We start from the raw sequence: 24,362 nt of genomic DNA on the forward strand, positions 1-24,362 counted from the left end.
GTCAATATTTTAAAATACATTTTTTCAAAATTTTATATTCTATAAAAGTAGAACAGCCGTCTGAAGAAATAAATCAAGGAAGAAACAGAAGACTCGCTAGTATTCTTAAGAAAAAAGCTAGAGTTCAAGTAACTTCTGTGATTTTGCCATTATGCCATTTCTCCACAGCTGAATTTAAAATGGTGATTTTTTTTTCAGTCACTTAATCCTACATTTTCACAATTGACCAGTGATTTGGGTGTCTAACTTGAGACAGCTGATGACCCATCCTCTGAAAATCAGGCCTTTTATGGTGTCTCAGCTTCTGAAAAGGGCATCTGAAAAGAAAGGCACCCAAAATCACTAGTGAAAGTGTAGATATAAATGCACTGGTTCAGTAGCACAAATGTAAATAACTACTTGATCTCCCGCTCCGTGTACAGAGAATAAAAACTACTAACATATACTTGGAGATTTGAAGATTCTTCATTTGAGATGCCATTCTCAGACATTATCAGCAATGGTGTGATTCTAACTATAATGAAGTGAGTAAGACAGTTGGCTACAAGATAAGACCTGTTATTAACCGTTAGTTAAATACAATCATAAAAATGTGTGTGATTAAGGATTTATATTCAGTGGGTCTGGAAATAGGTCCTAACAGGAGAAACCCACTTTATGTAGTACTTTTGCCTTAATGCTAAAACTCCTACTAAATTCTCCCAAACAACTTTCAGTCACAGTTAGGCTTCTAGATCTTTAGATCTGTTAAATTTTATAATGAAAGTATATGACATTTAAAGTACCTTCCATCCAAGGTTCTGTATATTTAACAATAACAACACAACAAGTCTAATAATTTGCCTGAGTTATAGTGAAATGATTCCTTGTTTTACAGATGAGAAAACCTGAGTTATAGGGAAGGTAGAGGATTGGCTCAAAGTAGCAGAAGAAATGTGTGTTAGAGACAGGAACAGTTACCAGATCTTCTGATTTTCAGTCCTGTGCTTTAACCAAAACACCATTCTTCCTCTCCAAACTAATCCTTAAAGCTGTAAAACATAGGCCCAGATCCACAAAAGGACTTAAGTGTTGCAATACTCAGAATCATGGTGCCTTGCTCTTAGGCACCTAGAAAAATCACAGGAACAACACTGTGATTCACAAAGCCAGAGCTAGGGCCCTAAGCTCCCTATACAACAAATGGGGAGAGACAGGAATCTTAGAACGTGATCCACAAAAACTAACATGCTAGGCAGGGAGCCGCCTAAGCCAACCAGTGGGAATGCCAACAACAGGAGCGTGTACTAAGCCTTGTCCCTCTCAAAGGCAGGCACCTAACTTTGCTTACAGATCCACAAATGGGAACCTATCTCCTTGAGTCAGATGGCTTAGCACCTAAGTAGTTTCTTGTGGAAATGAGTTAGGCATCTGCCTAAGAGCCAGAGAAAGAGGAGGTGATATAACTTTTAGCCCAGTGATTAGAGCACTCATCTGGGAGGTGGGAGACCCAGCTTCCATTTCCCCTTTTGCCAGACTGGGGAGAAGGGAAACCCCTCTTAAAATCCTCTCTCTCAAGAGGGTACTCTAATCACTGAACTGTGGGATATTCTGATGTGGGGCTCTGTCAGTCTCTCCTGCTGATGCTGTTCCACTGTAGATAAGTAACAAAAGAGTGATTGGAGCAAAAGGCATGGACAACCCTGAGTCTCCCACCTCGCAGGTGGGTCTCCTACCCACCAGGCTACAGAATCATTCTCTGTCTCTCTCCCCCAGTGACTATTTCAGTCTTTGGGTCAAAGTAGGTACCTGACTCTCCCATATCCCAGGTGAGTGCTCTAACCACTGTGCTAAAAGTTATAAACTGGCCACCCCTGCCACTACCACCAGCTCCTCCTCCAGCTGGACTTGATATGGTAGAGAACCTCTGAACACACCACCCTGATTGGGCCCCATGTGTGAGATAGAAGGAAAAAAAAAAAAAAAAAGGTCTTCCCTGGTTCATGGATCACTCTGGGTGTAGACGGGAGATAAGCATTCGGACACCTAGTGGTGCACGTGACCGTGACCAGAGGCAGGAACTTAGGTGCCAAGGGAACTTTTCAAGTGAAAACTTTGATAGGAGTTTTGTGGATTAGAGGAGCCAAAACTGGGATTTAGGTGCTTAAGTCTTGGGTTTAGGTGCTTAAGTACCTTCATGGATCGGGGCCCTAGTATCTCCCCCGACTTATGGTGGGCAAGAGGGCATGAGAAAGCTACAGTTCAGGTTACAGGATCACTTGGATGTCATTAGTTAGATGCTCCAAAGATCTTGTCATGATCTTTCCACAAAGAGATGGAATGAGAATGGGGTAGTGTGCACATGGCTCTGTGTGTTAGAGGAAGCATTAAGGAAACAGTTAATGGTAAACATTTTTAATAAGGATACATTTCCCCCTGTTTCTTTAGTATGTTCAAACAGGTTAATACTTTGTTGGACTTTTCTATTTCTGATAGGGTGGTTCAGAGCTAAAAAGTCTACAATGTAATAACTATGCAAATTAATGTGGTAATCCACTGTATAATAGGATGTACATGCAGTCTACCTCTTCTGTAGGATTGTCTACTTGGAATAATTATGTTTTCTATGTTTGGAATGGCAGATCAAGGAAAAAAGTGTAAACTATATATGGTTTTCGTATATTGAAGAAAGGAATCTATTGTACATCATTAGCAGCATGGTATCATTTGAATATCTGAGGAAGATGGGAGACTTGGTGGTTCATTGACATACCGCCCTAAACTCCAAACTTCTGGAATGTACACTTGAAGCCTGGCTAGGCCTCCAGTGAACTACTTTGTCATCACAGTCGTTAGTGGACGTTTCTCTGCAACTCCAGCCAGTTTGCCACAATTTGAGGTCACTGGCACTATTTACACTGCATAAAGTTAAACACATGCATAAGTCTTTAGGAACTTGGGGCTCCAGTCCGTAACGAGTGGAGTTTGAACAGTTGTACAAAGCTTGCACAGCAACTAGCCCAAGCTATGCATAGTGTTCGTCAAATGTTACCAATTCATTTAACTGACCACCAAAAAAATCATACCTTTTTTAATTTTACACACATGATTTTAAACAAATAAAATTTTCTCCAAGATCTTTGAATCGACTACACAAAAGTGTAGTATGAATGAATCCTTCTTCAATTTGTCTTTTTCACTGGCATATGAGAAATCAAATATTATTGAGGTTCTGAAGTGTCAACTTTTGTAAACGTAAATCAGGTGCCTTACAACATAAATAGTGTTAAAGTATAAATTGTTTGGAGCAGTAACAGACATTTTCCATGAATTACTTTGACACAATGTACTACAAAACATCTCTTTCTTCTCGCTATGCCTTTAGATTTCAGATGTACAAAAAATCCTTTTAAATGTTCTCATTATCTAACCCTGACAGTGCCAGTTTTAGACCTTTTTCCCCCTGTGCAATCTAATTGCTTTTTTCACCATCATCCAAACTGTTGGTTTCACACAGTTAATAAGGCTACTCTATTTTCTAAAACAACTTTTCCCAGTAGATTGTCTAACTTCAGTTAAATATTCATATATCTTGTAGAATCACCTTTAACAAATTTCTTCATTACAATATTGCAATGAGCTTGTTTTTCTTCCTGGAACTGTAAGAATGATTTTTAAAATTTATGGATTTCTGCTTGAATAAATTAAATAACTTTTTTCCAAATCCTAATCAAGCAAGCAAGAACGGAGCAAAATTGGCTTAAGATATATAAATATAAAGAGAACTGAAAACAAATAGTGGCAAAGCCATAAGCAAATTAAAGTTGCTTTCCATTTTTAATTAGCTGCCCATGTTCTTGAGAAATGAGATTTTATTCATAATTATGACCAAATATTTTACTGTTACTGTAGGTTCTTGCATAGCTTTCTGTTCATGTTTATTGTGTGTGCATTTTGGAAAACGTCATGCTAGCATGACATTATTTTCATTAGTGACTTGGTTAATGAAATGGAGAGTATGCTTATAAAATTTGTGGATCATACCAAACTGGGAGGGGTTGTTTTCACTTTGGAGGACAGGATTAGAATTCAAAATGAGTGACAGATTGGAGAATTGGTCTGAGGTAAACAAGATGAAATTCAATACAGACAAGTGAAAAGAACTATCCTTAGAAAGGAAAAATGAAATACTCCATCACAAAATGGGGTATAAGTGGCTAGGCAGTAGTACTGGTGAGAAGGATCTGAAGGTTATAGTGGATCACAAATTGAATATGAGTCAACAATGTGATGCGGCTGTGAAAAAGGCTCATATTCTGGGGTGTATTAACTGGAGTGTTGTATATAAGACACAGGAGGTTATTGTCCTGCACTCCTTGGCACTAGTGAGGAGGCCTCAGCTGGAATACAGTCTCCAGTTCTGGGCACCACACTTTAGGAAAGATGTGGAAAAATTGGAGAAAGTCCAGAAATGGCTCAAAAATAATGAAACGTTTAGAAAACCTGGCCTATGAGCAACAATTAAAAAAACTGGGTATGTTTAACCTTGAAAAAAAGATGACTGTGGGGGGGGAGGGGGAGGAGACCTGATAATCTTCAATTATGCTAAGGGATAAGGAAGAAGGCCATCAATTGTTCTGCATGTCCACTGAAGTCAGGACAAGTAGTAATCATCTTAATCTGTAGCAAGGGAGATTAATGGTACCAGAAAGATCAAGGAGATCTCTGATGGAGAATCTTGTTCCACTGACAGACAACTCCCTTGATGGTTGGGTTGGACTTTGTACTCCACCATTAATGCGGGTACCTAGGTACTCTCTGCTGGCTTTGTTCTCACAGGTTACCCTGGTTCATGCATTATCTGTATCAAATGAAGGGAGAGGGGAGGCTGCTAGAGCCCCTGTGGTTGACATCTTATGATAAGTTGATTGGTTGCAGCATACATATTTTAAAAACCTCTTATGTCATGACTGTGGCTGTACAGAAGGTAAAGAAAAAGTTATTCTCCTCCACCATAGCATCTGCAAAGTCTTAGACAGCAGATTTGTTTCAGGCTGGTAAATTCAGATTTTTTGAGCTCAGTAGTTGATCCGAGTCCCTCCCTTTGTAAAGAAGCTGCTTGTTTTGTAGACAAGATTGATTAGAGATGGGCTGTCTACTTCTGTGATGGCAGAGCAAGAGCCTCATCAACTCTGCTAGAATTTCAGTTGATGATGCTCATGGAGGTGTTGAGAGAACTTTGTCCCAGTACCTGTGCTTTAGATCCATGTCCTTCCTGGCTGGTGAAGGCCAATGAGGAGGTACTGGGTTCCTTCATTGTAGAGATTGTGAATTCCTCTTAGAAGTCAGGCTGCTTATTACTTTTAAAGAAGCATTAGTGCAGCCTTTGTCAGCATCAAGTGATGCTTTCTTGAGTAATCAGCTAATTATCAGCCTGTATCTCACCTTCCTTTCTTGGCCAAGACTGTAGAAAAGGTTGTTGCAAGAAAATGAACTCTATCTAGATGCCTTCCATCTTCTTAATGGTTCTCAGTCTGAATATAGATGTGGCTTTGGCACAGAGACTGCATTGGCTCGTGATCTCCTCCTGGTGATGGATGAAGTCCAGGTGTAATGCTGATGGCATTACATCTGTCACCTGCCTTTGATATCACTGATCATAAGATGCTGACTCTCCTGCAGACCCGTGAGATTAGATACGGAGTCTGTTTAGTGGTGTCATTCTTTTCTCAGATGTCACTGGATAGTTGTGGACAATTGCTTCTCTTCTTACAGAGCTCGCAGGTGGTGTGTGTGTACGCACCATGGTAACTTCTGTTCCAACATGTATATGTTAGACATGGGGTACAGTGTTTTCAGTATGTTGGTGACCCCAACTGTATGTAGCCCTCTCATTTAACTCAGATATTGCAGTTCAGCATTTCAGCTAATGTCTAGTTGAGATTGGAGTCTAGGTGAGAGAGAGTTGGATGAAACTCAAACCAGACAAGGTTGGGGAGGTGATGATGGGTTGGGAGAAGCTGTCAGAAGAGATGGTAGATGTAATATCAGTCCTTTGATAGAGGGACAACATCCAATTTTCAACTTAGTGGGTGATTTTATACCTATTTGATCATATTACAACAGTAACCCAATCAGCTTTTCCATCCTCTACATGCGGCTGGGATTTTTCAACATCTACCTGTTGCAATCTTTCCTTTTGGATGCACACCTTGCCACTGTTGATCATGTCAGTTAGCAAGATTAAACACCTGCAGTATGCTTTGTATGGGGCTATGCCTTAAAGCCATTTGGAGAGTGAAAATGGTGCAGAACATAGCTACTTGCTTAGTGAATGGGGCATCTTGCTGTTAAGACATCAGCACTCCAGGATCCGCACTTGATGCCTATTGATCTCTGCGTGGAGTTTAAAGTGTTGATTATGACATAGGATTAGCTGACCTAAGGGAGGGACCATCTTCGCATGCCACGCCGACAGAGCTGTGGTCATCAGAGGTCCTAGAACTGGATCCCCCTTATTATAAAAGAAGGGACAGCTGGCAGGGTATTCTGAGTGAGGGCGCCAGGCCTCTTGTTTCTCCCCTACCCTCCTTTTTTCTTAAATATCCCTGATTTGGTGACCTTCTGGGCATGCTGCAAAAGACACCAGTTTGAGAGGGTTTTTGGAGAGGGACGAAGATGTGCTTCCTAGACTGAGGAAGGAGTGGAGTTCCTGAAGGTGGCTGGCTGAGTTCCTGCTGCAATGACTACTTTAATACAAGAAAGCCCCAGCAGCATTAATGAGTTAGGGCACCTAAAGCCTTAGATAGGTGTCTTCTTATTTAAAACCCAAATAAATAAAATAAAAAGTGCAAATCCATGTTAATTTGTGATTTTCTGTGTATTCCTGATTAACTCATTGGCACAGCCATAGGAGCCCACTTTTGGGGAAGAGGTAGATAGAGAAAACATATGTTTTCCTTGCATTATGAATGTTAATGCTCTGAAAAGAGGGTGCAAATATTTGCAAGTCAAAAAAACTGTATTATAGAAGGGGCCAAAATCCATGCAGCTGTCACCTTGAGACCTGCTTATGTACTTCAGTAAGGGTATGTACCCTGAGAGTTCCCATATTTGTAATGTAAAGCTCTGTAGTATTTAGGTTTGATAGGCTCCATGATGTCTATTCCTCCTCCTCCTCCTCAAATACTTAATTTCACCGCACATTTTTTGTAGGTATCCATGGATTTTTTTAGACACCGGATTTAAGATCTCTGTTTTACTGAAACATTTTATACAGACCTCTTGGTTTATATGACTGTAAACTTTTAGACTGAGAATTGACACTCAGAGGATGAATTCTATTCTCTAAAACTGCTATCATTTTGTTTAATCTCTAGCCATATGCCTGCTTTCTCTTCTCCCCTTCTCTCCTCCCTCCACCCCACACGAGTCTTCTTATTGTAACAACATACTTCCAGCATAGATGACAGGCAAGCAGATTTCCTAGAAAACAGCTGTCAATCCACTCTCCATTTCATCCACTAGAACTGGCCTAACCCCTCTTCAGAGGCCAAGAGTACATCATAGCTACAATAGACTCTTCTTTCATCAGCCTACAGCATTAGATTCCAAGCTGAGTCAGAGGCCCTGGTGTCCTAGACGGCAACACCACTAGGTCACTGGCTACCTTTTAGTGTTTGAAAGTTTAAAACTTCTAAAAAAATCCTCCCGCTTTAACACTCTCCTGTTAGCGCAATAAAGTGATGTTTAAATAACTGAACTGGCTTCAATGAACTGTACTTGCCATTTTCCTGCTTCTTAGCGAGACAAAATGGAGATAATTATGAAGTGGATGAGCAGGTTTAATGAAAGCCAGTTTCTTTTGGTATATTCCTGAAGCAGCAATCATCATCTGTTTGGCTTTTGAAGAGCAACAATTATAATCACTTAAAACCCCAAGGGGAACAAAAATAGAATTTAGATTAGCATATAAAATATACAGCTGGATTGGGCAAGCCTATAAAAATCTGGGAAAATCATTCTAATTTGAATGCTATTCAAAAATCACAAGTAAAATGAGTTCAAGAGGATTTTGCATGCTTCTTCCTCTTTTTATTTTTTTTTTTTTAAAGTACATGACATTTTAGAGGATTTTCCTAAAACAGAGAACATGGAAACAAGAAACTGGTGCCAGGAAAGGCATTCAGCAGGAATAGGTTAAAGATTCATTTTCAAAGTAATAGATACCTGTTAAAAATGGTGTTACAAAACATAAGTGCATTAGTATCCCAAAGCTCGGAGATAAATGTCCTACAAAGTGGTGTTTTATACTTCAGAACTGAATAAAAATACAGTGGTGTTAAGACATGTAGTTGCACTCTTTGTTTTATCGGACAACTTAGCAATGACGTTGGTTAAAGACAACTCAGAATAGCAGCTAATATAGGCTGAGAAGCCGCAAACTATCTGTCAGAGTATTTTTAAATGATGCTATTTTAGATTCATTTCTGTGGTCAATATATAAATTCAACAATGTAGAAATGTGTATGTCTGCTTTTGGAATTAAATGTTGCATTCCCCAATCTGAGACACTGGCTTTTTGTAATTATTGTATGATTATTAGAAAATGGTTCTCTCAATGCACTCTGAATATAAAGACCATATGAATTTTGCTTTTGTTAGAATCACTTTTTGGAGTGTGCTTTACTTTCACTAAGTATGGGCCCCAAAACATTGGGACTACCCATGTGAGTAAAGTTGAGCATGAATTTAAGTGGGTACAGTATTGAGCTCCAAGAAAAATAATCATTATTTTAGAATAAGCAGGCAGACAAGTTTTAGAGTACATTAATTCTTTGGAATATTTGTATACTGGTACAAATTAGGTATAAGCATTGACTGTTAATGCGCCAAATTCTGTAATACAAAATAGTGAGTGTGGTACCTGGAAAACTAGATTTGTTTAGTAAAGAATGAACTCTGAGTCTAATACACACTAGTATACAATGCATGCTAGCCTTCGGTCTTTTTCAAACATGCTTAGAGCTATTTTGATGTGAAAACTAAATGGATCCTTCATCTGGTAGAACAGATTATTTCCATGATTAAGAGTTGCAGGATTGGGCCATTGCTTACTGAGTTTTTCATAAAGTGACGGTCTAAAGATATTCTGTGCTTATCTACAACTCGTCTGTTGATCAAAAGTTATTACTATGCAGTATAGTTGTACTAAACACCTCCAGGCAGTTGTTTGTTTACCTTTTTCAATGAAACTTATCTTCTTTAATTCACTAGTAAGGAATACACTACTTCAAGTAATTTTAGCCATGCACATTGCTTTAGAATAGACACATGTACAGAATATCTGTCTGTCTTTGTACACCGTTTCTCTTATTGTGGCTGAGCACTCACAGCTGCAAAACCCTTAACTTCTGACCTTCCTGAATGGTGTGTTAAGGCTGAGAAATTAATGAACAAATGTTCCATGTCCTTTAAAATATACTTTTAAAACAAATGCACTTACCCATCCTCTCTGGCTTTAAGGTGACACCAGAAAGGGCCCAGCAGGTCTTTCTCCCGGGCTTCCTGAGCCATCTGTTTCATATTCTGCATCCTTTGAACAACACAGTGCACTGTGGGATACAAAGCCCCATCAGTTCATGTTCAATTTAATGTGAAATCTAATGGCCACTCATTTTAAAACAAAACCCGTAACTGGAAATGGAGCACTGGTCTAGGATAAGGGGACCAGTCAAGTTTTAGTCACCCTTATTCTGTTTTTCAAGATACACCTATCCAAACAGATATTTTATAGCTTTATGCAGTAGTGCACCCTTATTTCATGAACATTTTGATAACTTCTCAGAATGCACTCAGAGCTGTGCATAGTGTATAAACCAAATACATAGCTTTAAACTAGACTACCCACCCTCCCCAAAATAATCCAATGCTGTCTAACTCTACCCACTCTGGCAAAAGCCTGAATGTCTAATTTTGCTATTCTTCTAATTTATAAATTAGTACTTACTCACAGACCATAGGCCCAGTAGTCACTGGGACTGACTATGCATGTGACCAAGTACTCATCAGGAGTAAGGTGGCAGAATCAGGCCCCGAGAGAATAACTAGCCTTAGTCCAGGCCCTGAAGTTCAGACTCCATTGCAGGAAAAATAGAAAAAGGCCTTCCTTAGACATTAATATTAATATTTTTTGGTCTTCTCTATAATTCCTAATGGATTCATCTGTATTGGTAAAGCTGTAGTGTAGACAAGTCTGACATCTTTATCATTGTGAAACTTAACCATATTATGGGTCTAAAAAAAATAAAAATAAAATCAGAGTATAGACATAACTCGTATTAGGCCAGCTTCCAGGGAGCCACTTTAGCCTAATGGTGGTGAAGGACAATAATTGCTGCCTAACTGGCACAGTTTTAATATAAATTCTGCTTAAGAGGTATCCATTCAGCTAGCGTCAAGGGAGCGCGGAGGTGTGAAATTCAAAGCATTGATCTTTTGATATCAGAATTGCCATGTGAAAAGAGAGAGACAGAGAGGGTGGTGGGGAAGAGAGCTTTTTAAAGTCTTTAGACTTAAAATGACTTCTGAAGGCTTCTCTATGCAGGGAATTATTGAAGAATAGCTATTTCATAATAACTCCAAGAGTAGACAGTCTTATTCCAGAATAAGAGTGCTTCATTCTGGTTTAATTTATTTTGAAAGTGGATTAAACCAAATCAAGATTATACCAGAATAAGCGCATCCACACATTAAGTTATTCATGAATTGCTATTATGATTTAATTTCACACCCTACCTTAGTCCAGATTAAGTTTCAAGTGTAGACAAGACCTTACTAACTAAAAAGCCACTATAACTGGGATAATATGCAATCTGTGTAAGTAGCAGGCTCTGGTGGATTCTGTATAATTCATAGACTAACTTAAATCAAAGGGCTATGCAGAATTTCATACTTCTGGTTAAAATAACGGGAGTACTTGTGGCACCTTAGAGACTAACAAATTTATTAGAGCATAAGCTTTTGTGGGCTACAGCCCACTTCATCAGATGCATAGAATGGAACATATAGTAAGAAGATATATATATATCAAACAATCCAAAGTGTGTGCGCACAAACACACACAGAAGGTGGAAGTTGCCGTACAAACTGTAAGAGGCTAATTAATTAAGATGAGCTATTATCAGCAGGAGAAAAAAAAAACTTTTGTAGTGATAATCAAGATGGCCCATTTAGACAGTTGACAAGAAGGTTTGAGGATACTTAATTTAGGGAAATAGATTCAATATGTGTAATGACCCAGCCACTCCCAGTCTCTAGTCAAACCCAAGTTAATGGTATCTAGTTTGCATATTAATTCAAGCTCAGCAGTTTCTCCTTGGAGTCTGTTTCTGAAACTTTTCTGTTGCAAAATTGCCACCCTTAACTCTTTTACTGAGTGGCCAGGGAGGTTGAAGTGTTCTCCTACCAGTTTTTGAATATTATGATTCCTAATATCAGATTTGTGTCCATTTATTCTTTTGTGTAGAGACTGTCCAGTTTGGCCAATGTTCTGGTTATCTCTATTGAACTATCTAAAGTGTGTGTGCACATGCATTTGTATTCAAACACTCCATGTAATACACACAGAATTACAACAGGGGCAAGAATATATAGAAAGAAATCATAGTACTTTCTCTGCAAGGCCCAACAAAGACTTTAGCATGTACTTAATTTTAAGCACGTGCGTAATCCCATTGACTTCAAACACATGGAAAAAATCTTAGCAGGATCAGTGCCCAAACCGCTTTTTAAATAGTAATAATATTCAGATCAAAATAGAAAAGTATTGCTTTATCTAGCTCTCTTTGAACTATCTTCTAAGCAGAAAGTAGGGCATTTGCTTTTTCTCTACTCCTAAGTAAAATAAGATACTGAAGTACATGCTTCATTTTAAATGTACTTTTAAGCGTAAAAGTAGGCATATACTGAAGTATATTACTGACTCAGGGCCTGATTCATTTTAAAATGTTTGTCATAATGTAAGAAGAACATTAGGGACATTACAGCATTTCCTTCCGTAAAAACTGCTAGTAACAGATTCTTGTACATTTTTACAAATGGATATTAGTAGCAAGTGAAAACAGAATCACATTTCAAACTCTGATTCATACACTTTCAGAGTTTTTTGGCATAGAGTGCGGGAGTCTAATAAAAGATAAAGTGCAACAAATTAGTTATTGTACTATTTTGATATGAAATTAATCTTTGATTATGGATAGGTCATTGTAAAAATGTAACCTTGAAAGGTGTAATAAATCAAGAACCAAAAATGTATTAGAAATGCATTTTTAGATCTGAAAGCATCCATGCCTTGCTTATTCCCCTTAAATGTCTCAATGTATAATTATTTCAGAGTAATAACCCTTCAAGATGAAATGAATGAAAAATTGTATTGTTTAAGGTGTTGAAGGATGCAGTTTAACTGGTCTCATAAGTCTCTTATATATGAAACTGTCTGCTTGTTAGCTTTTTCTTCCATAGAGTAAATATTCCATGTCCTTTGTGTATTTTTAACATATACTAAGAATTGGCATATGCACCTTCACATTTTAATTGTTAACATTAACAACAATTTCAGTGTTGTTAATCTTGCTGTTCTATGGACCCGATAAACATACATTAAAATGGATTACATTAAATGCAAAGGGAAAGAATCAACCTGTATATTTAGAGATTTTTAGGTAGAGGGGCCCAGGGAAATTCCCTCTCTCTTTCTAAATCTTCAATAGTTTCCCAGTGAATGTGTTTGTATTGTCCTCTCTATTGCCTCTGAATTCTCACTTTCTGCATTTTGACATTCACATGCATGCCAAATATACTTATCTTAGTCTTGGTGAAGTGTATAAAATAAAAACTACATAACTTGCTCAAACACATCAGTAGATCTTTGAACTATACCTTACTCTGCAGCTGAAAGATCTGTGGGTGAGTTGTTCATCACCTGCCTCCACATGATATCACACACGTCACCATGAATACTATGTTCACAATTCCCTTCTAATTTTCAGTATTTCTGAATGAAAACTCCTGTGGGAACTCTTCAGAATGCTACTATACATTGTGTTTTGATGAGCACACAGAATTTGTTCTAAATATTACGTAACAGCCAGGAGAACGTAAGTTTCCCCCCCACCATTAAATTGTTCAGTGAATTGGAGTCTTATCCATTATTATGGAAGATAATCCCCATCGGATTTCTCATCTACTGTCATGTTGAATTGTACTTGTCATTCAGGAGCCCTTTATTTGCAGTTTGGTTTAAATTTGATGTTCTATAAACTCCCAGATTTTAAAGGTTCAACAGTGAGTTCAGACTAGTAAGACTCAGATTACACAAGGTGGAAGACTGTTTGCTTTTCATTGTTGCCCTTCACTTCTACTTCCTAACTCCAAAATAGCAGCATACTGTGGCCATACACCCTTCCAGTATGCCACTTCATGACATGGATCAACATAGGAGTGGCTCTGCCTGAGTTTCTCTCAGTCTTCAGCTGATCCACCCCAACCTGGATGGTAGTGGAGGCGACTTAGCTCTCCAACTAAGTCCCATAAAGGTTCCACTTCTGCCCAGGTAACCAAAGTCCAAAATAAACACAAAGAAACCTTAACTGCGCCTTTTCCTCAGGAAGGCCCTAGTAGGCTTCAATCTTCCAGGGTTCCTGGACCCCGCCAGCCTTCTCCCACAGTGAGAGCTCAAGGTCCATTCTCCCTGTCTCAGGTGTCATGGGGCAGGGCTGATAGAGCCCCCATTAACCCTTTTCTGACTTGGGTGGAGTCTGTATATTCCATCACAATACATTGCTATGTCAAGAGATGACCTACCTTTTTTCTGCCCCCAGAAAACCTCAGCCCCAACAACATTCACACTGACACAATAAATCACACAGTCAAAGGCGGTATTAATGGTATTACAGCCTGATGGTAGAGGGCACTCCAACCAGTACACACAATCCCCAGAAACCATGATCTCCACCTTTGTGCTAACACTAGTAGAAGACCAAGTATGTGTACTAGGGTCTTTGTATTGCCTTGTGCATCTAGTAAGAACATCAGTTTTGTTCCACCGTGTCATCACACTGACAGAACTGGTCGGATTTGAACAGGCATTCTAGAAGGACCAGCTCATTGGAAAGTTGACTGTAACCACATAGGTAGACACTAGACTGAAAACATCCACCAAATTTCATGAACTTCCTACCTGGAGTGATGATGAGGAAATAGGCTTACCTGTATCTACTAAGAGTTAATTTATGCATTTAATGAATATCTACAGAAGCTGTTTATTTCTATATAATTTTCCTACTTTTTCTGTCCTTCTTAGATAACTGCCTACCTCTCTATATAGTGTCTTAGAAAAGACTTTTTTTTTTTTTTAAAAGTACCCAACTAATAATGGGAAAAAAAGATGCTGGTGAATCCATATGTGTAAGTTACATAGAGAAGTATAAATGCTTATAACATCCATCATATTCCCTGTGGATGCTGTAAAAAAGGAAAGCAATACTTAAAATTGAGTTGGGCCCAGAGTGCTAGGGAGATATAACCATTCTGCCAACAGAAAACTGGCAAAAGAAAATACCTCTATTAGATCTATTAGGGGCCCGAACCATAGCCCATAGAAGTCAGGTGGAATCTTTTTCCCTTGACTTCAGTGAGCTTGGAATTGGACTCTTTGGGGTACATGTACACTACAGAAAAAGACACATGGCAATGAGTCTCAGAGCCTGGGTCAACTGGTTCAGGCTTGTGCTATGGGGCTAAAAATAGCAGTGTAGATGTTGCAGCTCAGGCTAGAGTCTGGGCTCTGAGACCTGGCCAGGGGGCGGAGGTGTCTCAGAGCCCGGGTTCCAGGCTGCGCCCAAACATCTACATTGCTATTTGTAGCCCTGTAATGTGAGCCCAGTGAGTCTGAGTCAGTTCTCTTAGGCTGTGAGACTCAATGCTATGGGTCTTTTTTCTGAAATGTAGACATACCCCAAGTATCCAACAGATTGCCAGATGTTTCACTGTATGGGAATATTTAACTGAACATTCTGACCCAATCCTATTTTTCTGAATATTAGCTTCCTTCGAGCAACAATCAAATATTTATGCAATTCCTGGGGAGCAAATAAAAATGTCTGAACTAAGCAAACAATGTTGAGTTATTGCATAATCTACTTAAACTAATGCTATTAATGTATGCAGCTACTATTTACTGCCCCAAAAGGGGCAGCGTTTACTTTATTAAACAACAGTTCTTCTTTAAACTGAAGTAATCTTGGGGGAAAATAGTGGTTTACAATTTTTTTTCTTTACAGTGTCTCTTTGCAAACTCCAGTGCCTGTTTTGTCCCTTATTTACCTGGTTTAAATTAGATAAACATTTTGATCACTTTCAGTAGTAGCTAATAGTCTAAAGATATTAACAGAAACAATTATTTGAGGATGACAATTGTCTGCATCACTTTCAAGTGAGGGTGAAATTAATTAGCATTTAATTAGTTTCTGCAGCTGTCAGAACAAGTCCATGAAAGTTACTTACCACAATGTCCACAGGAAAAAACAAACCAACCCCTAACCCATTTAAATACCATAACATTAGAAAAGTTACTTCAAGTGTCCAGGAATGCCTTCAAGAGTGGTTACAGTGGGTGGCTAGAAGTAACTTGTTCATAAAAAATAAAATTAATGCGACCCGTTCCTGCTTCACACAGCTAAAGCAAGGGTAAATACTCACCGATATATTTACAGTACTTGCAGGCTTCAATATCTCGTGTGTTGTCTGAACTACTTTCTAACTACAGGAGCCTTATGGCCACCTTTGTAGCCTTGAGACATAATTTCAACATTCAAGGGCGCTGTTAAAGTAACCGTGCCAATTTTAAAAAGGCAGGGTTCCTTTTGTAGATAATTTCCACCTACCCCTTCCTCCAAACAGCTGTTGTGTAAACTGCTAATCACAGTCCCCCCCACGGAAATAGCCTGAGACTGTTAAAAGAGCAACTCCATCCCATGACTGAAATGCACTCAAAACACGTTTTGTTTTGTTTTTTAAAGCGAGATTGATACAGTTCAAAATCCGATGGGGAGAGAAAGACATTCTAAAATCGTATCTTTTTGCTGGGGCATGCGTTTTAGAAAATGTCTCATGAAAGCAGCAGGTGCCATCACCTCAAATACATTCCTCCTGCTCTTAAAGGGCAGAGAGGCTGGGCGGAAGAGACTTTAATTAGTATCCCATGCCGTTTTAAATACTTCCGTTGCCCCACCCCTTCACAGTTGAGCATGACAGAAGTGGCGCATCATATGGTTAAGGGAAAGTGCCTTTGAGGGGACAGTTTCATCTGATGAAGAAGTGTCAATTATGGGGGGTGGGGGGAGAAAGGGAAAACAAAAAGACCCGGATGTGCGCTGCAGGCAAGAGTGGAGAAATGTTTGAATGGGTGATGAATCCATTGTTCTTTTTGAGCAATAGTATCTTGATCATCCACACACACAAAGGGTCCAATCATCAGGTTGTATTCAGTCAGCCATCGATTCCAGGTGCATCTGAATTCAGGGAGACGGTTTATCCTGTTCTTTTCTCTCCCCGCCCCTCCCTACAGAAGCAGAATAAGTGTCCCACTAGAACAGCTACTGAAAAGAAAAGAAAAGAAAAAGCCACCTCCGCCCGGCCATTTGAATCAGAGCTAAATAAGAGTTCCCCTCACCAACCATGCTTCTCCAAAGCAAGAAAATTTGTAATAAAAAAAGTACACTTACCCTTGCAACCTCATAATGCTTTGTCATGGGCTTTTTGTTGTTTTTTTTTTTTAAGCAAAAAACTTATGAATTGTCAAAACAGCTTGTACTGGGTGCACCGTTTAGGACTTGAGTGGGGGGAGAGAAAGCAGCATTTAAAGTGTTTCTAGTAATCACACATGAAAAGGAGAGCTGCTTAACCAATCAGAAACAAAGTAAGATAGAAACTCCCCCCCGCCCAGACCAAGAAGAAAAAAAAATAAAGAAAGAAACAACCAAGCAGAGGTAAGTGAAGGGTGGGCAACTGTGATTCAATCTGCCATCTGACTACAGGAAATGCCTGGCTCTTCAAAATCGTCACCACACAGTGGCTGCACTTGTGTCCAGAGCAAGGAGTTCAGCAACAGAGAGAGAGAGAGAGACACACACACAGCCCCTTCTCAAGTCACGCTATCCCTGCCACAGTCCTCCAGTGATTGATGGTTTTCCTTTAGTAAAACACTCCCAAAGCCGCGCCTATGTATGAACAACCCCCCCCCCCCCTTCCTGCCCACAGACAGCTGAAGTCATTCCTGGAGGCGGCTGCTACGGAGGGGCGCCCTGGGGCTCTCCCTCCTCGCAGCACGAGCGCCCGGGTGCACCTCAGGACAGCGGGTCGTTCTTGTCCCTGCCCTAGTCTCGCTCGCTCGCTCTTCTTTTAAACGCTGCAGCGAAATATGTTAATGCCACGAGCCAGAGACGCGTGTCGATCTCCTCGCCCCTAGCTAGCCAAGACAAGCAGAAGCAACATCCCCTGCCCAAACCCCGGCTGCCTGTGGGCTGAGAGCGAAGGAAACGCCCGCATCCATCCTCGTCTCCCCGCCTCCCCCCCCCCCCCGGGCAGGTCCCATCATTGCCACGCGTTTGGGGCAAGGCTGGTTCTTTCTCCCCAAATGCCCGTGCAGCCCCACGCGGGGCAAGGATCGCGGCCACACAGGCGCAGTTTTCACCTTTCGGTAACCAGGCACCACAAAAAGGGACGTGATTCCGCTCCCCCCCCCCCCCCGGGCAGACCATATGTTTGCTCCCACCCCGTTAACGTCCCCGGGAAGGGTGGTGAGGAGGAGCAGGGCAGGGCAGGGCAGGGCAGGGACTCTGTCTCTCGCCCACTGCAGCTGGTGCTGGAGACACAGGGCGTTTCTCAGTCCCGCCAGCAAACTAGTGGCCATGGGGGGTGGGGGGGGGGCGAAGATCTGCTCCTAGCAGGTAGGACACAGAGTAGGGGAGCTGGACAACAAGGTGCCACGCTTGCAAAATGCCCCGCTTTCCTGCATCAGCCCCCCGCCCCGCCCCCCGACCTCGCCAGCCGGCTGCAGCCCAGCCGCCTCGTTAGCGACCAGCGTGCGGTGAACTCCTGTGAGTGGGGCGGGCTCGGCTGGCCGCCGTATTCTTGCCAGGCGAGAGAGGGAGCAGGTGCGGAGGCTCCGCCGATCGATACACCCATCTTCTCCGGGAGGCCTCGGGGGAGCGGGAGTCCCCCCGTCTCACACGCAGCCCCTCGCCCCCCGCGTCTTCCCTCCGGCCTCGCCCAGCTGCCTTGCGCTCTGGACAGCTACAAGGGGCGGCAGGCTGACGAACCAGACCCCCTTCCACACCCACCAGCACCTGGGACACCCCTGCTTTGCTGCTGACCTGCAGTGTGACCCTGGGCAAGTCACTCAGGGCCAGATTTTTAAAGGTATTTAGGCTTCTAACGATGCATAGAGACACCCTAGGATGGGAGTTAGAGATCTAGGTGCCTTTGCAAATCCCACTAGACCCCAGATCCTTAAAGGCATTTAGGCACTTTAGTGGGAGTTAGGTGTCTAAATACCTTTGAGGCTCTGGGCTTAGGTACCTATCTGCAACTTTAGGTACCTAAATACCTTAAAAAATGTCCGTTAGTTTCTTTGTGCCTCAGTGGGGGAATAGTACTTCCCTACCTCACAGAGATTTTATGAGAATACATTCATGAATGGTCCTGAGATGCCCATGCTACAGTAATGGGAGTTACAGAGAAGCTTGTACCTTCTAGGGCATCTCTTCTTACCCCTACCAAAGAACAGAAAGCAAAAGAAATTTCAATTATTTCCTAAAATGTTGTAAGTAACCCAAACATCATAGTCAAAATTAGCTCCCTCTTCTTGTGTAAAAACACCTGGGGTTGTTATCTATTTGTATTGCAGTAGTAAGGGATTGTCTACACTACCATGCAGGGTCGATCTCGCAGGTTCAGCTATGGGAATAGCGTAGCCAAAGTCGACATATTTAGATCTACTTACCGTGGTGTCTTCACTGCGGTAAGTCGACAGCTGACGCTCTCCCGTTGACTCTGCTAGCTCTCCTCGTTCTGGTGGAGTACTGGAGTCGACGGGAATGCACTCAGCGGTCGATTTATCGCGTCTAGACTAGATGCGATAAATCGACCCCCGCTGATCCGGTGGGTAGTGTAGACAAGCCCAGACCAGGACCTCTTTGTGCTAAGTACTGTATATACATATGGCAAAAGACTGTCACTGTGCTTAAAACAGATTTGAGTTTTCCCTCCATGGAACAGTCTTCTATTTTTTTCTATGTTAATCCATTCATGGGAGAAGGGGGCAAACTGTGTTTTTGGAGTGAGGGCCAGCATACTCCACATGCCCTTGCCCTTCTTTCCTTCCCTTTTGAGTCCTGGTCCAGTATAATCAGAAATAATGGAGTGATGTTCAGAACTGGAAAATTACTGTACATAATTTTCAGTGTGTGCTTTGCTCAGTTTGGGGGGAACTGGTCAGGAAATGGAGACATAAAATAACAAAAATAGCTAAGTAAGCGTGGGCAGCATGTTGTTTTCCTTATGCTGAGTGTGTGTATTCAGCGGGTTTTTTAGATGGTCTATCAGAACATAGTCACAAGCCTGGGTCCTGACAAACCATCTCTTCTTCTAGCCTTAGTCCCAGCTATGTGGGGTTGGATCTTTGGGTCTTCCATCTGCATTCCAGTCTGTGTTGAACCAGGTCCTTGGAAACTCCACAGTTAATCAAATCCTTGTGTATGACATCCTCTAGTTTTGGATCTTCCAATACTTCTTTTACACTCCACCTCTAAGTTTGATGCCCTGTTTCCTATATATTCCTGCAATCTACTTGGCAAGCCATCTCCTCCCTGCATATTCTCCATAATGCCCTTTTCTCCCCTTCCACTTTCAGAAACAAATTTCTTCTTTGTAAGTGCGATCTAACATCCATTTAAGTCAATGGAAAGATTCCCACTGACTACAACAGCAGTTGGATTAGGTCATATTTTCTTCAGCCTCCTTTTAGTCCCATTCCAAGTAATTGTGTAAATAAGGCTCATTCCTGTGGGTTGTCAAGCACCTCGTGGAAGGCAGTGAATTCCCTCAATTCCTATTGAATTTAATAGGAATGAGAACAATTGCCACTATGCAAAACTGGGCCCTCAATGCTCTTAAATTCAACAGATTTATTATCCCCCTCCAAAAATGAGTAACAAATCAAAAGTTGATAATGGTACACGTATTGGGAATACAATAGATTTTCTTTCTTGATTCCAAGACAGTTGTACTGATAGATGGATTTAAGCATGCACACTGAGTGGAGAATATGCCACTGTTGTTGTTACCATATATGTTTTCGCTTTCTGACTAGGCTCCTTTCTCATTTTTTTCTTTCTTCCTGCTGGCAGCTCTTCTTGCTTGTTTTTTCTCTGGTGAATTTAATACCATGTTGTGTGTAGCTGAGGCTGAGTAAAGTGCAAATATAAGATTTCAGTTTTGGGGTCTATTTGGTATTTGAGCATTAGACATGTTGTCAATTTTTTTTAAATTAAAACTGCCCCCCTTTTTAATACAACTATATCTGCTGTTTGGAGATTCAACATCACAAATTCAGTGGATATTCTGCTCTGATAATCTGTATATTTTTAGGATAGTAATCTTTCTGTGTTTTGTTACGTAAATATCAATCTCTCATTAGCTAGTTAGGCAAAAGTCCTGCCCTCAGACTTTATTCAGACAATGCCAATATGATCATAATGCAATATGCCTCCTGTGTGTGTTTACCTGTATTGTCTCCCAATATCCTTTTTTGAGTGTTGTGTAGCTGTAACTCAGACATATGCCAATGTTTTACACTTCAGTTCAGTGTAGCTGAATTTAGCTCATACTAAATGTTTCTAACTTGCCTTCAGACTCTAAGTAACAATGCAGTAGTACTCAACTGTAACATTTAAGTTTTTGTTTTGTTTTTTAATTCTGTGTGTCATCTTCTGCTCTGTGATCAATGATGTTAGTACATGGTCCTGATTTTGAAGCCCTGGCCCCTGGATACTTATTCAATGTAAAATGTTGGGCTTCACAATGAAAAAAATTTGACACCCCTGCAGCAGGTAACAATGGAATTTTCTTAACTAAAAAGGGAGGAAGGGGGCCTGTTTCTTTCTGGTTTTCATTGTGTGTGTGTGTATCTGTGATATATCAGCACTATTTGTTTTTCTCATCTTCCTGAGTAGTTGCAGATGTACGACACTTAGTTATCGTTGTCCCTTTGATGGGAATGCAAGAAACTATGGCAAAGATAATTACCAACAAAGTCATGTCTTTTTATTCTGAATGGCACTTAACCTTTAACAGCTGGAGAGACATCTTGTCACTGAATGATATTGCAGAGAGCTGCAAAATCTTTGCATTGTGACATCCTTGTGTCAACAGATGATGATGTTGCATCACCATCCATCATTGCCATTGTATATTGATGCTGTGTGATGACATAGTGATACAACATCAGACTCTCTCACTCTTCTTCCCCAACTCCCAGTAGGTGGGGAAAGATTCAGTCTTCTTCCTGCTCCCAGGACTGGTAGGAGAGACGGTGTCTGTCTCACCCTTCCCGCTTCCACCACATTTTGTGGTTGCTAGGAGGGAGGAGATGCTCTTTTATTTCATGCTAATCTGGGATCTGATCACAGGTAATTTCCCTGACCTCTTACTTTGCTGTTTCAAGGAACCAACAGCTCTCCGGGGATAGAGGAAGAGATGTGTGGAACAAAGAAGCTGACAGGGAGGTAATATAGCCAAATAGGGGATTAATTCCATACAGAGGTGCACAAATTCCTCCACTTCCGCCTGGAACAATCTGGACAGAAAATCTGAACCTCTTCCTGTCAGCTGCCTGCACCTTTGCTCTGTATTTGTTCCCTACATCCTCAAAGAGTTGTTCTCACAGGCTTTGCCTTCATTGAGAAAACTAAAGCAGGTGCTAACATGAAAGTACAGGAACTAACATGAAAATGCAATTAAAAAATCAGTGAACAGTATGAATTTAAAGGAAAACATCCAGATGGAGGATGAACCCACAGATTTGAGTGTGGTGGCGGGATACTGTCTAACCAACAGCTAAGCAATGATTTAGAAAACATTTACACATTCAAGATGTGTGTAAATTGGAGGGTCACATCATATACTATCTTGTATATACTTACTGTAAATGTTAACATTTATTATTATTTTACTTAGAGAAATACCTTTGCTCTTCTTTTTATCTCCATTTTAGAAATTAAGTTCTTTCTTCTCTTCTCTCCCTCCTTTTTTGACAAACAATTTTATAGAGATGCTCTTCCAATCTAATGTGCAGCATCTGACTATAATCTTATCTGTTAATTAGGTGTCCAGCTGTGTGTCTCTCTTGGTTTCTGCATAACTATTTAAACCATGCCGGAAGTTGAGCATTGAACACAAATAGGAGCAGGCATGTGATGAGCAGTGGGGCTGGATTTGTTCCTTAGTACACATACATTGATCACCAAGAGATCCTGTTTTTATAGCACAAGTTAGGCTATTCCCTGAATATTTTTTCATATATATTTTACATGGTGCAAAAGGCTTGATCCTCTTTCCACTGAAGTCAATGGCAACAGTCCTTAATAGCCCCTAACTCTGCAATCCATCTTATAAAAAAAAAATACCAAGAGTTGATCCTGCAGCTCCCTGCATGTGAACTCCTGCTGGTGACTTAATTTGGCATTAGACACAATTACGGACTTCAGGAATAGGCACAGAAAATAGGTAACAGAGCATACCATAAAAGATCAGTGAAAACCAATATTAGAAAAGTTGTCAGTCTAGCTATTGCTTTTAAGAATCTGTCTCCATTAAAGATCCTCTGAGTAAAATTCTATCTTGTATCCAGCTTATAATTATTATTGCTTAGAAGGCTGTATGCTGAAGTACCATTCAGGAATGCTGCTGGTATTACAGTACCCGAAAATGCTTGGAGAAATACGTCAGATTGGTGTATTCTTAAACTATATACATAAATACCCGCTACATTAATATTTTACCTTAGTTTGATGGTGGGGGTGGGGAATTGATGGGCTGACAGAGGGAAAGTCTGCTGAAGTTTGGGATGTGTTCTAAGGCCTATACAATTTTCCAGACTTCTGAGAAGGGAGTGAGCTAGGGAGGATGTAAATAGATTAAATGGGGATGGTATGATGGATTGTTGAGTGAGGAGAGTATTTTAGGATTGATTCATGTTTGAAATGAGAGAGGAGGGAGGGCCTCAGAGCTTGGGGTTCCAGCCTGAGGCTGAATATCTACACTACAATTAAACAGCACTTAGCCTGAGCCCTGTGAGCCTGAGTTGGCTGACACGGGCCAACCACGTAGGGTGACCAGATGTCCTGATTTTATAGGGACAGTCCTGAATTTTGGGTCTTTTCCTTATATATGCTCCTATTACCCCCCACCCCAATTTTTCACATTTGGTGTCTGGTCACCCTACAGCTCTGGGGGTTAGTGTAGACACAAACTAGGTTGCTAACTATGATAAACATACTGTGTGAGTGGGATTGGATTCCTGTGGAAGAATGGCGAGCAAAAAAACCAACAAGCAATGCTGGTGTTTACGTAACCGATTGGCTGCTACAGAATACTTTAAATCCAGGCAACAAGAATGGGAATAATCTGGTAAATGGTTACAAAGTGTAGAGGATCAATACTAAGAGCTGTTAATTTTCATCGTCACCTCAGATCCAAAGTTTGTGATTATATTTAATTCAAAAAGCATATTCAGAGGTAAAACAGAAAGGAGGTGGAATCAATTATTTCTCAGTAGACAACAAGAATACCTTTCTAAACTGAATGCTTAACTAATAAGGCACTCAGAAAGAGCACTCTTCACAGCAGGTCATAGAAATGGCTTAATTTGAAAGACAATGTGCTTGGCATGCATACACAGTGGGTCCCATTCACTAACTTATTGTGGTTTCATGTTAACATAATGAAATATTGTACTGTTCCCTCTAGACTAAATTTTTCTTTACCTCCCAAAATCAATAGTCTAATGTCATTTTTGCACTATTCCAGTTGCACTGAGTTTGAGATCCATTGGTATAAAATAAGGAATCATCCACTAAGGGGAGTTTCTTCTCATTTCGAAATCTTTCTTAAAGTAAAGTGTATCCCTAAAAATGGCCCTGGTGCTTTGAATCCCTACATTCTAAAAATGCTTAAGTAGGGCTGGGGTATTCCCATCAAGGAATGGGGGGAGGGTATTCCCATCAAGCATACATTTTTTGAGATTTCAAAACATTTCCCACTTC

Source organism: Eretmochelys imbricata, chromosome 5 (assembly GCF_965152235.1).
Source record: "Eretmochelys imbricata isolate rEreImb1 chromosome 5, rEreImb1.hap1, whole genome shotgun sequence".
NCBI classification, from domain to species: Eukaryota; Metazoa; Chordata; order Testudines; family Cheloniidae; genus Eretmochelys; species Eretmochelys imbricata.